Genomic DNA, 11,308 nt, shown 5'->3' on the forward strand with positions numbered 1-11,308 from the left:
CAGACCTTCTTTACGGTGAACAGCTGCGATGATTAATAAATGTTTTTTTTTTTCACTGAGCAGAAAAGATTAAGCCCGAGGTCCGACCCGACCCGAGTCATTTACTTATATTTTCGACCCGAACCCGGCCCGAACCTGCGGGTACCGTCGGGTTTGTCGGGCCGACCCGACCCGTTGAGAACTCTAAACTGAAGCATCGTCATTTCTGTCTTTGTCTCACTATCAGGAATATGCTACGGATTTGAGGTCATGGTGAAGTGTGAGTCGCCAGACACTCCATTTACTGTGCTCAGGACACGTTTCAGGGAAAGTAAGTAGAAATATCACAAACAGCATCATTCATTCATTGCACTTCCATGGCAATTGCACACGGATTATCTTCCTTTATGTACATTCCGTTATCTGTACTTACTTGAGTATTAATCTTTTTGGAAACTTGTGTCTTTTACTCCACTACATTTGAAAGGCAAATACTGTACTTTTGACTCCACTATATTTGAAATATGAGCATGAATTACTCGTTACTTTGCACATTTGAAAAAGTGAACATAGGTCAGATGTTTTCGTTGGATGTAAGGAACTAAAGGTCTATTCAAGTTTTATGACTGACCAACCGTATTAATGACCAGATAAGCATTACATTACAATACATTAAAAATGACAAATACGTGTACTTCTATTGGAGTAATATTTATTGTGTTTATGTATTTATAATTTCACTTAAGTAAAAGAATTGTGTACTTCGTCCACCTCTGCCTTTACCAGTGCCCAAGGTTGTCGTGTATGACAATAGCTGCAATCTACACCAATATGCGTTAAACCGGGACCCAGTGCTCTTTAAGGACACATGGTTCTTGGTTGATCGCCTCCACTGGAGGAACCACACAGGTCAGGAATTAGTGAAGAGCATAAACCACAAAAAGAGCACTTTGAATATGACTATGAATAAATTCTTCAAAAGTTTCAGAATAATGATTCTTCATTTGGTATCTTTATTTCCCCTTTTCTATTACAGGTTGTTCGGTGGGGTATAAATTGGCTGCCTATCCTCAATTTGATGGGATAAATTCGCAACTGGTGGAGCAATGCAATGCCTCACTAAAAAAACTGAAGGGCCAGTTGTCATACATGTCCCCTGAAAATTTCACTCGCCAGCTAAAATTGTTCCTGTGGCAAAAAAACCAGGACCGGGTTTGAGGCAGGACTGTACCCCCCACCTCCCCCAGAGGCAGGACTCTGCCCCCACCTCCCCATGACCTCCCCCAGAGGCAGGACTCTGCCCCCACCTCCCCCAGAGGCAGGACTCTGCCCCCACCTCCCCAGAGGCAGGACTCTACCCCCCACCTCCCCATGACCTCCCCCAGAGGCAGGACTCTACCCCCCACCTCCCCCAGAGGCAGGACTCTACCCCCCACCTCCCCCAGAGGCAGGACTCTGCCCCTCTCCTCACCCTCTCCCTTTTACCTTCTATGTGTTTATGTGTCTTGTCCTGCGTCTTTATCTGTTCATACTAACTGTATTTGTCTAGTCTTACTAACATCCCACTCGTGGCCTGTACCTTGTCGTGGTGAGTGGGCTTTATACCAAATCAGGCTTCAAGTTGTGTGGGTGTCTTTCTTCTAGACACAATACAATCCTCTGTTCCCACCCTGCTGTCAGGTTTATCTGTTTGAGGACATATACGACAGACCCTTTTTGTAGATGCCATCAGTGTTGGAATTTCATGATAGTGTATCTTCTAGTATTGTTCCTATATTATTTATACTTCCCTACCACTTCCCCCTCAATAGTCATCTGCATGGATATGGAACATATTAGCAGTAATCAAGACCACCTAAACCGAGGCCAAATCATTACCAAGACCAGAGGGCATGCAGATCGAGACAAGACCAAGACCAAAGCATGGTGAGACCAAGTCAAGACCAACACCATAAATACACTATTGTTTGAGTCTACATGAAAAGACGTGACTTCCTGTTTTCAATAAGGGGAATCGACTTGATGTAGTTGCCTGCAGCTGTCTTAAGCTGACTGCATAACGTGATTATTTCTGAGATTCTGAGACCTTTTCAACCATAACGTGTGCACAACTCCGGGTTGAAAACGTATCAGAATGAAATGATCACGTTATGCAGTCAGCTTAAGACGGCTGCAGGCGGCTTCATCAAGTCGAATCCCCCTATTGTTCCTGTCTGTGTGTAGCCTCTGTCTCCTACAGGTGAGCTGGGTGCAGGTGTTCTGAGATGCGTTAACTACTTTTTGTCACAATCCAGGTTAATGTTTCTTGTGTATCCTGTGTATATGTTCCTGTCATGTAGGGATGTCTTTGTATGTCTCCTGTTCTTCTTGAATTAAGACATGTATAACATGTAAAATTATTTGTCCATGGGGTAAGTAAATGTATCTGAAATTAAGTGAAATTTACTTACCCCATGGACAAATAATTCTACTTATTTTATGTCTTAATTCCAGAAGATTTTGACTTATTTTAAGTCAAATAATTGTATGAGAAAGCTCAAAGTAAGTATCTTTATAAAGTACAAAGTAAGTATCTTTTTTCCTAACAATACAAACTAGATCTTTTTATCTTAATATAAGATTATTACACTTGGTTAGATATCAGTTTTTGCAGCACATGGTACAGAACACAGGGCACTGTAATAGTATAGCCCAAGATGCGTCAGCTGTACAATGCGTTTCTCGACCTACATTATGGGCCTATGTACGCCTTATGATGCACCAAAGTCAGTAGGAAGGTGGGGCATGTCTTAATGTATACTAATTGACATCTAGAGGCTATAGGCTTTAAGAAAATATATGGTTTAGGTGGTCAATTCAGCTATCCCTTAATAGTATAGCCCAAGATGTGTCAGCTGTACAATGCGTTTCTCGATCTACATTATGGGCCTATGTACGCCTTATGATGCACCAAAGTCAGTAGGAAGGTGGGGCATGTCTTAATGTATATTAATTGACATCTAGAGGCTATAGGCTTTAAGAAAATATATGGTTTAGGTGGTCAATTCAGCTATCCCTTAATAGTATAGCCCAAGATGTGTCAGCTGTACAATGCGTTTCTCGATCTACATTATGGGCCTATGTACGCCTTATGATGCACCAAAGTCAGTAGGAAGGTGGGGCATGTCTTAATGTATATTAATTGACATCTAGAGGCTATAGGCTTTAAGAAAATATATGGTTTAGGTGGTCAATTCAGCTGTCCCTTAATAGTATAGCCCAAGATGTGTCAGCTGTACAATGCGTTTCTCGATCTACATTATGGGCCTATGTACGCCTTATGATGCACCAAAGTCAGTAGGAAGGTGGGGCATGTCTTAATGTATACTAATTGACATCTAGAGGCTATAGGCTTTCAGAAAATATCTGGTTTAGGTGGTCAATTCAGCTGTCCCTTAATAGTATAGCCCAAGATGTGTCAGCTGTACAATGCGTTTCTCGATCTACATCATGGGCCTATGTACGCCTTATGATGCACCAAAGTCAGTAGGAAGGTGGGGCATGTCTTAATGTATATTAATTGACATCTAGAGGCTATAGGCTTTCAGAAAATATATGAAAGCCACAACCATAAACATAAACAAAGTGACAACCATATCTAGCAAAATCACAGTAAAAGTAATGTAAAAGTGACGTAAAATACCTGTCAACTGTCCTCTGTATCCACCGCTGCAATAGACCATGATGTGAGGATGCACTCCATAACACAGCTGTTAATGGAAGCAAGGACTGAGGTGTCAAGGCCAGCATGCTTCAGCCTCTTCAGGAAGTAGACAAATGAGTAGCCAAACAAGGACAATCAAGGCCTTGCTTGCATGCTGGCTGTCTTGTAGTTTGACACCACTCTCCTTTCTGTGAGTTTTCTGCTGGAGTCATATAATGAAATACAACCCATACATCAGGATATCAGGAGCAAGGATCTGTGAAAACATAAGTAGAGAGGGGGGGGGGGCATAAAGATATGTCGAGAAAACATTGCAGGACCATCCCTAAACAACACATCAGGACACCTTTCTTTCCTTTTTCATTTGATCACTACTGCAATTCATAGACATATGTTGTATACAGGTGAGACAAGGGTAAAACTGATGTGGGCATTTATTCTATTATAGAATAGGCTACTAAAATATAACTCCACAACTTCAAGTGTCAACACTGTAGTTTTGGAGGAGTATTTGTAGTACTTATGCAGGAAAATCAGTATCTACTTTGGACATTAAAAGTTGCATACACTACGTAGTACACACATGTGTACAATGCATTATTTTGGAGATAGAAATGTTGTTGTACTTCTTAGTTTTGCCTATAACAGCATTTTTTGTCACATGAATTACCCAGACCAAAGAAACCAAGCTTATTACGTGAAACTGACCTGCTTATAATTTAATGTCAAACACCATCTCAACTAATTGAAAAGCAGGATTGTATCACCATCGCACTCATTTCGATAATTTAACCATAACGTGTCGTGAACAATGATTTATTTGGCTAATTATTACGTATTTGTCCACGTCTTTTACCATTATAAGACATTGAATTGTACTAAGAAATTGCTAATTTCAATTACCCAGAGCCAAAGAAACAAATAGCTTATTACGTGAAACTGACCTCATTGATTGTATCACCATTGCATTCATTTTGATACTTTAACCATAACGTGTCGTGAACAATAATTTATTTAGCTAATTGTCACGTATTTGTCCGTCTTTTACCCTTATAAGACATTGACTAAGAAATTGCACTAATTTCGCGTGATTCTAGTTGTTTTACAGCATGAAGGAGTTTTAGTCAGGATAAGTATCCCTATATTTTGTTCGAAACAACAACAAAAAAACAACATTATTATTATTATTTACTAAATTTACGTAGTTTTTAACTTACCTTACCCCACACAGCCAGCTCTCGCTCTACGATGCGTTTCCGCTTTCTTGTGGTGGCGTGTGTCACATGACAGCAACCAGCCTATCACACTGGGGCTCTTATACGGGGCTCTTCGGCGTTTTTCGAGCGTTTACATACCTCGCTATGTTGCTAATTGGGATTTATGTTGTTTAGCGTAATGCCATGGTCATTTGATATGAGATGCTTGCACTCGTAACTTCGTCACGTGTAACTTTAGGACTGCTATTTTTTTTTTACTAACAGTAATTCACGAAGCACTTTAGCCCTAAAAGTAGCACCTACGTCTGTGACGGCTTAAAAGAAGTGGCAAGGACTCCTAACGCGATGTTTTGAAATGCGTCTACTATTGTCTACAGGAGCTTCCAATCGCGAGGGAACTTGCATTGTAGGCATAACTAAGGGATGCAATAACACCACCAACAACCAAAACTAGCCTACTCATTGTCAACATGTACATGAAATGTAACGTTTCATGTGGATCAAATTAAAATGTTTTCTTTGCAAACGTAAGCATAGGCATATGGTGACAGATTAATTTATTAATGCTGCTGTGTGAATCACGGTAAGCGCGAATGAAGTGGCCACTTCTTAATGGGACCCACTGTATGGAAGTGGGATAAGTAAAATAGAGATGTTTTAAATAAGATAAGGTTAATCAGAATTCTACGATATGCCTGCTTGACAACGGCAGAGATAGAACTGGCCTTTGGCCATAGCAACCATCCATTTAGAACGACTGGCCTTCATAGCAACCACAGATCTGAGCTGTGTTGCAATGTGAGGCAAAGTATAGAAAGGTGATGAAACATACAGAGACAGGTCAAGAAATATAGTGCAATGTAGACAGTAGTATACAGTTGATTTACAGACGGTGGTTTAGAGTAATATGAAGTATTCCTTTATTCTGAGATAGGCTACATCAATAGGCTCTCAAAACAACCCCAGGCTCACAAAACAATCCCAAACAGACATACGGTCTTTATAGAGCAAATCCATATAGATTATTTGTCAAATAAACCAGTAAAACATAATTTGTGGGATGGAATATATAACATTCACACTCATAGCTCATATTTTTTAAAAATAAATCAGTGAAAAAGTATCCTGACAAACAAGTAGCTTTTTAATGCCTTGGTCATATTTCATAATTTCAATTCCTCTGTAGGTTACCTGATAGCCCAGTTTGAGAGGCTTAAGACACGTGACATTATTTATTTTTGCAGCCAATCACTGCTGTCATTTTATTTTATTGATTTGATCTCAGTCATAGAAGCTAAATTCGAAGGCAGGCCAAAGGTAAAATCCAACGAATCACATTCAACCCGCAAGCCAATAGTTGAATAGCCCTCTCCTAGAGCTTTTGGGATATTGCCACTGCTCCAACACTGAAAGGCACCGTTACAATGCCTGGATCAAGCCAGGTTCAGCATAGCGTATGCCACTGTCTGCTCACGTTGCTGACCGGACCAGGGCAAGCACACTTTCGCAGTTCCCGCCGGAAATGCAGTCTAGTTTGTTTTCTTATTGGACAGGAGACAGCTATTCCCAAAAGTGTGAATATCCGAGGTCAATAGAATAATCTGGTGTTTTAAGGTTAATTAGTCGGCGGCGGTATTAATGTATTGAATCAACACAGCATTTGTGATTGCGGGGTTGTTACCTTCGCCACTTGGCCTCAGAACCTCGAGGTTACAGCCAAACAAAACACCTGTGATTATATCATTACCCAACAGTCTTAGCACTGCTGTTATTTTCTTATAACTTAAATTTGGACTAGAAAGCATTAACATTAGTTTGGATTGGATTCTGATTGGCAGTCAGCTACTCTCCACCTCAGCCTCTCCAAGGTCTTTATGCTCTCTCCTGGTTGACCAATGCCTACCCTGCAACGTGGTTTGTTTGTACACATCACTTGAATTCATGAGACACATGAATTTTACTTCAAATGTTAATAGAAAGTATTGTCAGTGTTATTTATTAATGTGCTCCCTGCATATGCGTTTTAAAATAAATGATTCATCAGTTCAGTATCTGAATATATTTGATTGCTATTTTTCAACTGGGTCAGAGTTTGTGGAAATGAGAAAATTGTAGTTTTGGATGGTCAACATTAATCTCAGTTGAGCATTTTGAGTCATCAGGTAGTAAATAAACAATACAAACCAGTGGTCCATTTTTCTGGCTGGAAGATAGTTTGACAAAAAAATGAAATAAATAATATCTCTGATTATTCTTATAGCATGCTTATGGTTTTGCTGTGCTGTCCGTGAAGGTTCCCTTTTAAAATGGAAATACAATTTCTACACTAGAAATATATATAAGCCTGGCGAGCCAGACCCACATTAAAATGTAGGGTCTGGGCACTCACCGTTCGCAGTGCTCAGTCCGAGGGGCGGGATAATCAGTTGTCTTTCAAATTCCCTCTGCACGCAATAGGATGCAATAGGATATTTGTTTTCAAGTAGCAGGGAATTCAAGCCAAACCGTTGCAACTCTGCCATCAATCATTATGTTAAGCCCACCAAATGACTCTATACACGATTTCAATGCCTGATTAAGTTTCGATTTCTGGAGCTCACAAGCCAACGGAGAGTTGCTAGACTAGCCCTGGCCTAGGGGCGCGTCTAGATTTCTAGGCTATATATATATATATATATATATATATATATATATATATATATATATATATATATATATATATATATATATATGTATAAAATGACCATAGGGCCACGTTATGGCCACGTTGCTCAAGTCACCAAATGGCAACGTTACCAAATGACCATAGGGCCACGTTATTTACAGTACATCACCAAACGGCAACATTACCAAATGACCTTAGCGCCACGTTGTGGCAACGTTGCTCAAGTCACCAAATGGCAACTTCATAGTGGCAATGTTGTGGCCACGTTGCAGGAAGGTTGCCAGAAGGTTAGTTGGCCGTGACCAACTGGCAACTTATAGGCACAGTGGCTGTTGTGTGTTAGCTGGGTAGGGACAGTGTTAAATCAGAGTGACAATGTGAATGATATACTGTATATTGTTTGGGACCAGTCGGAAGAAGACAGAACTCATCAAAACCAAGGGATCTCTGTTCAGCTGTGGTGAGATCAACAGTAATTTCTAAGAGCTTTGCTTTGACTGCAGCTTGTTGCTGATACGTATGTGTGCATGCTTGTTTGTGGGGATGGGGGGAAGCCTCTCTGCATCAGCACAGAAGTTCACTGGGGCAATGTAGTAATGATCATTGATTTAACAGTTTCACCTCCATAAAGACAGTGCAACCTAGTGCACTGTCTCCCCAAAGACACCTTTTTATTTTCTTGTACCTACTTTTTGAAATGAGAGTATCATGTGTGTGTGTGGTGGGGGTACTAGAAATAAAGAAAAGTATAGTATATTTTTCACATATATTTTCACGTTTAAGTTGCTTAATTCAATAGCAATATAATTTGAATTGTGAATAGTTCACAGCTGTTCTAGGCTACAGGCAAATCCAAATATAAATCTAGCTACTAGCTACTACCACCACTCAAAAGTGAACTCAGAAAGAAAGAAAGAAAAAGAAAACCAATGAGTAGTGTGTTGCCCCCTGCAGGTAACCCCCAGAACCTAGTCAACGTCAGCCGTTTCTCAGACGTAACCCCAGGCCTAGGCGGTTAAGACCCACCCCCTTGAGGTTATTGTAGATAGCAGGGACCTACTGTCGAGTGAAGTCGCACGTCTTCCCTCTGCGGCGCAGATAACCAATTACTCCTATTTTAAATATCCCCCTTGGAAGTTGATCAGGCTTCCGTGGTGGATTTATTGAGATGTTTATGAAATAAGGAGCGACTACGCCTAGGTCTCGAACAGTTGGCTAACGTGCGAAGATGTTTGACCCTAGAATTTATCTAGAGACACAGGTTATAGGCTACTTCTTGCTCAGGTTTTATAAGGACGGAGATTTTATTAGTCCAACTAACCCAAGTCTTAGACAGAGCAGATGAATAATCACAGAAGAAACCAGTTATCTTACCCTCCTGCTGGAATTCGTAGAAAAACCAAGAAAAGACAAAAATACTGCTTGAAGAATTGGATGCCAAGGTTAAATGAGTTCTTTACTTTTTAGCACTTTGGGGCTGTTAACAAAATGCGGCGTAATATCCACTTGCCGGTTACAATGTTATAGAAAATATAAAAAGAGTAAATCCACAAAAGAGAGTAGCCTACAATAAAAATAGTAATCCACAGATGGAGAAGAGAATACAATAGTAAATCCACAAACGGAGAAAAAGGGTATATAAGGTATATCCCTTTTTGAGTAAGTCCTCAAAAAGGGAAAAAATCCATCGTTCTGCAGTCTCTCACTGTCGGAGTAGCAGTGCGATCCCGGCAACAGGTGGTGCGGAGTTATAGAAGCCATAACGGTCCGCGGCTTCAGCCTGGCACAAAGTTCCAACACTTGGCTTCTCAACGAAGTACGGACAACGAATCCTAACAATCAAGCGTAACAGCAAAAAGCACGTAGCAGTAGAAGAAAAAAAGAAGAAGCAGCCCTGATCGTTTAGTTCGGCCCCTATTTATACTAGGTGGACTTGACCTCCCCCACACATTCCTGAGACAAATCAATCCTATTTTCCCACGACAGTTTAGAACCTTCTAGAAGTTCCCACGATGGCTGGGAATATTCTCACGTTAGCTGGGAAAATTCTCACGGTAGCTGGGAAAATTCTCACGATAGCTAATACATTCTAGAAGTCACTGATCTTAACCAACAATTTAAGATGACACGCATTAACATACTTCTCCGGGTTACATTTCGGAGATGATACATTACATTCAGGTTTACAGATAGTTTCCAGAGGTTACACAAACAGTTTACATTCAATGGCAATTATAACCATGTGACACATTACATTTAGCAACATACACTTTTACAGTCATCAAGAGAGATCGGTTACATTCTTACAGGTTACAAACACTTATGGCATTAACTCTTCACACAATGCAATCTGAATACATTCATTTAAACAGTTTAAGGCACTTTACCCATTTCACAGTTTGAGACATACAATTCTTTACATGCATAATTCCCTAGACTTTACAAGGTCAGGCTACTAAAATACTTGTAATGATACATTTCATTCATCGCACTTTATTATTTATTATGAGGTCATTGTTTGCAGTTATGGTTCTTTTTCCAGTCTTTTATTCACATTCAATAATCATCAACTATTTCCGAGGTCAGGGTGATCTGGTTTAGTAATCCTGCACATTGTTCAACATCTGCTTCAACACATTCATTCACTTCCACGCTTTCAGGTGAACTTAATTCAAGAGTAGGTTGCAAGGTCATTGGTTTAACATTACGATTCAATTCCTGGTCAGTTTCTTTCCTAATTTGTCTAATCATATTTTCTAGATCAGAGAGATTACCTTGATAGCTAGCGCTGAATCTAGCCTTTCTGCGTTTTCGCCTTGTAAGACGTATTGATTTTGTGCTATCGCTCTGGGGTCCATACGGTTGGTGTTCTGGCAACACGTCAGTAGCTACTGTAAATCTACCTGATAATTCTGATGATGGTAGTAAATGGAGAGAAGAGAGGCCTTATGAGAGGCCTAATGGTTTCCTTGCCTGCTCTGCTTCAAACCCAGGGATGTTCATTTTCTGTTTACCGCCATCTGCTGGTAGAAATAATTCTCCATGACCTCCCACAGCATGCAAACAAAGTGCATATAGGGCCTGTATTTCAAAAATCCCATCTAACTGTGATAATAACTGTAAATTAGGCTTTACATAATTTAGACATCTTTTTTTCCCGTCATCACGATACAGGCTGTATTCAAGTAGGAGCCCCTACAAAACTAAGAATGTCCATGTCAAAAATACTTAATTTCTGCAGTAGAGTAGGCTACAGTACTATGGAGTAGGCCTACAACCATATAGAGTAGCCTACAATGCAGGGTTTTTTCGTGTCCAAAATGCATTTCCTGCATAGCTATTTGTAACAGCTTTTCTAAAATTCAGGCATAGTATAGGCTACACTATGCAGTGCTATAGTGTTTCTGAAAGGTGTGGTCCGCAAGCTATCTCAAGTGGTCCGTGAGCAAAATACAATATAGATGAGTCGTTTGCAATATTGAACTAACTTGTATGTAAATCCAAACAGTTCTGCAACACTACCTATGTAAGCCATGCCAGTTTAAATCATATGAATCTGCTGACACAATAAGTGCGCCCAGGCACCTAACCCCACTGCTCCCCGAGCGTCGCTGTTGTTGCAGGCAGCTCACTGCGCCGGGATTAGTGTCACTCACTGTGTGTTCACTGTGTTTCACTAATTCCCTCACGGGATCAAAAGAGTATATACTTATACTTAAGATGCAAAGACAATAAGCAAGGTGG

The sequence above is a fragment of the Alosa sapidissima genome, chromosome 5 (assembly GCF_018492685.1).
Source record: "Alosa sapidissima isolate fAloSap1 chromosome 5, fAloSap1.pri, whole genome shotgun sequence".
In the NCBI taxonomy this organism is placed as follows: Eukaryota; Metazoa; Chordata; class Actinopteri; order Clupeiformes; family Clupeidae; genus Alosa; species Alosa sapidissima.